The following is a 3,311-nucleotide window of genomic DNA, read 5'->3' as shown; positions in this document are numbered from 1 at the left end:
CATGCCTGTAATCCGAGCTACTCGGGAGGCTGAGGCAGGAGAATCACCTGAACCCGGAGGCAGAGGTTGCAGCAAGCTGAGATCGTGCCATTGCATTCCAGCCTGGACGACAAGAGTAAAACTCTATCTCAAAAAAAAAAAAAAAAAATTATCCAGGTATGGTGGTGGGTGCCTGTAAAATCTCAGCTATTCGGAAAGCTAAGGCAGGATAATTGCTTAAGTCCAAGAGGTAGAGGTTGCCGTGAGTCGAGATCGTGCCACTGCACTCCAGCCTGCAGCCTGGGTGACAGAGTGAGTCTCCGTGTAAAAAGAAAAAAGAAAAACTAAAAATAATGTAACCATTGGTCTTTTATCTACCTGTGACCTGGACGCCCCCTCCTCACTCTGAGTTGTCCTACCTTTGCAGACCCAACCAATGTACACCTTACATATAGTTATTGATGTCTCATGTTTTCCTAAAATATATAACACCAAGCTGTGCCCCGACCACTTTGGACACGTCATCAGGACTTCCTAAAGCGTGTCAAGGGTGCCCCTTTAAACCTGCAAAGTAAACTTTCTAAATTGAGTGAGACCTTTCTCAGATATTGTGGGTCCACAGAACAAAACAAGAAAAGGTGCTGTGGTGACATGTGGGATGGAATTATTCACTTCTCCAGGAATTCTACCTATCCATTCAAGATAGTTGGGGAGAAGGACACATATGACCGCTTCAGAAGTTTAGGGAAAGGAGCTGGTGGTTCACAGATTCCATGTAAACAGCGTGCGTTTCCATGGCATATGTTCAAGTGTGCCTTGTGGTTTTGTTACCACATCCTTAAATGGAAACTTTTTTTATTATACAGGACAGAGATGGTAGATCTTTCTGCACTAACTTGAACAGAAAAAAATTATACTATCCTACAAAACACCCATAGACTCATTTGGAGCATTAAGACTCAAGAAATAACCTGTTTATTGTTGTTGTTGTTTAAATTGTAATTCAACCCTAGAAATAGTAGAGAGAAGCGGAGTGAGTAATGCCTCAAGCTTCCCAGTCACTCTCATTTTAAAGCATGTTGGAAATATCTCTTCTAAACATTCACTCAACACTTTATCTTAGTCTGGTGACTGAAAAAGAATTAAAAATTCAAATCGTATGTAGCTCACCCCCATCTACTTCCTTTTAAAAACTTCAAAAGATTTTTATTGCTCAGAGGAAAACCAAAACTCCTTGTGTATGGCCCTACTATATAAGCACGCTGCCCCACGCCAAACTTGACCAACCCCATTGGCCTTCTCTCTTCTCTCCAAGGGACCAAGCTCCTTGCTCCATTTGCTGCCAAAGCTCCTGACTCCCCACCACACACACACAAACATGTACACACACAAACACATGCACACACACACACACATGCATACACAAACACATGCATGCGTACATACACACATGAACACACACACACACACACACACACACACACACACCCCATGCCACCTATAATGGCTTTTCCCTTCTCTAGTAACACATTTATTCATCCCTCTGTTGTCTCTCCTTGGGAAAAATTTTCCCTGGCAGATGGTAATCAAAAGTTTTCACAGAGGCCGGGCGCGGTGGCTCAAGCCTGTAATCCCAGCACTTTGGGAGGCCGAGGCGGGTGGATCACGAGATCAAGAGATCGAGACCATCCTGGTCAACATGGTGAAACCCCGTCTCTACCAAAAATACAAAAAATTAGCTGGGCATGGTGGCGCGTGCCTGTAATCCCAGCTACTCAGGAGGCTGAGGCAGGAGAATTGCCTGAACCCAGGAGGCGGAGGTTGCGGTGAGCCGAGATCGCGCCATTGCACTCCAGCCTGGGTAACAAGAGCGAAACTCCGTCTCAAAAAAAAAAAAAAAAAAAAAAAAAAAAAAAAAAAAAAAAAAAAAAAAGTTTTCACAGGATCACAGGACTTTCTACGCATCTTTAATAGTGTAGGAAAGGATAAAAACTTCTTCTACCCTCTTAGGTTGAGAAGCTGAGGACTGTGATTAAACTAAGAAAGTACAGATTACCAGGGAAAAAAAAAGGTTTATTTTGCATGCACAAGGAGGCTTCACAAGAAAGAAGTGAAACTCAAGAAGTAATTAGGCTGGGGAGCATGTATTATTTTAAAAAAGGGTGATGTACTGTGGAAAAGTAGACAAAGTAAAGGGGTTTGGATGTCTAGGGGCAGTAGGTTGTCAGAAAGTAAATATATGCGGGGAAACTAATGAAAGGTAAGTGTTACGTTAGTAACGTTTAGGCAGACTCTAATCAATGCTGTTTACTGGGGCATAAGCGTTGCCTCCTCTCCCTAGTCTGGGAAATGGAAATATTTATAAGTAAAAAAATTTGTTTACACATTTTTGGGGACCAGGCACAGTGGCTCATGGCTATAATTTCAGCACTCTGGGAGGCCCAGATGGGTAGATTACTTGAGGTCAGGAGTTCGAGACCAGCCTGGCCAACATGGTGAAACACTGTCTCTACTAAAAATACAAAAATTAGCTAGGCATTGTGGCTTATACCTGTAATCCCAGCTACTTGGGAGGCTGAGGCAGGAAAATCGCTTGAACCAGGAGGTGGAGGTTGCAGTGAGCTGAGATCACACTAGCCTGGGTGACAGGGCGAGACTCTGTTCACACACACACACACACACACACACACTTTTTTTTTAGAAGTGGAAATTTATGTTACCTTTACAAAGGGAACTTAAGCACAGCTTTAGGGTAGAAAAGGGGAGAGCAGAGAGCTCCTCCTATGCCTGCTGCTGCTCATTTGCTTTCAGCTCAAAACAACCCTTAGGCCTATTTATTTATGTATTTTTATGTATTTATTTAGAGTTAGAGTCTTGCTTTGTTGCCCAGGCAGTGGCACAATCAGAGCTCACTGCAGCCTCGACCTCCTAGGCTCAAGCTATCTTCCTGCTTCAGGCTTCCAAGTAGCTAGTATTACAGGCGCACACCACCAAGCCTGGCTAATTTTTTTTCGTTTTTGTAGAGACAGGGTCTCACTGTGTTGCCAGGGCTGGTCTTGAACTCCTGGGCCCAAGGGATCCTCCTGCCTTAGCCTCCCCATGTCCTGGGATCACATGCATGAGCCACCACACCCAGCTTCAAAGTGGCATATTTTAGAGCAGCATATTCTGATCCCCTTTACTAGCAATCATCATTCTTGCAATTTTACATTTTTTGTGTGTCTGTCTCCCTCACCAGTCTGCAAACAGTACCTGGTTTTGCGTATCTCAGTGTCTAACCCTGTTCCCAACACATAGTAAACAGATAGTAAATGTTACACACATAACTAACT

Source organism: Sapajus apella, unplaced genomic scaffold (assembly GCF_009761245.1).
Source record: "Sapajus apella isolate SASKATOON/1434 unplaced genomic scaffold, GSC_monkey_1.0 scaffold21, whole genome shotgun sequence".
Taxonomy (NCBI): Eukaryota; Metazoa; Chordata; class Mammalia; order Primates; family Cebidae; genus Sapajus; species Sapajus apella.
This window is presented reverse-complemented; position numbering follows the sequence as displayed.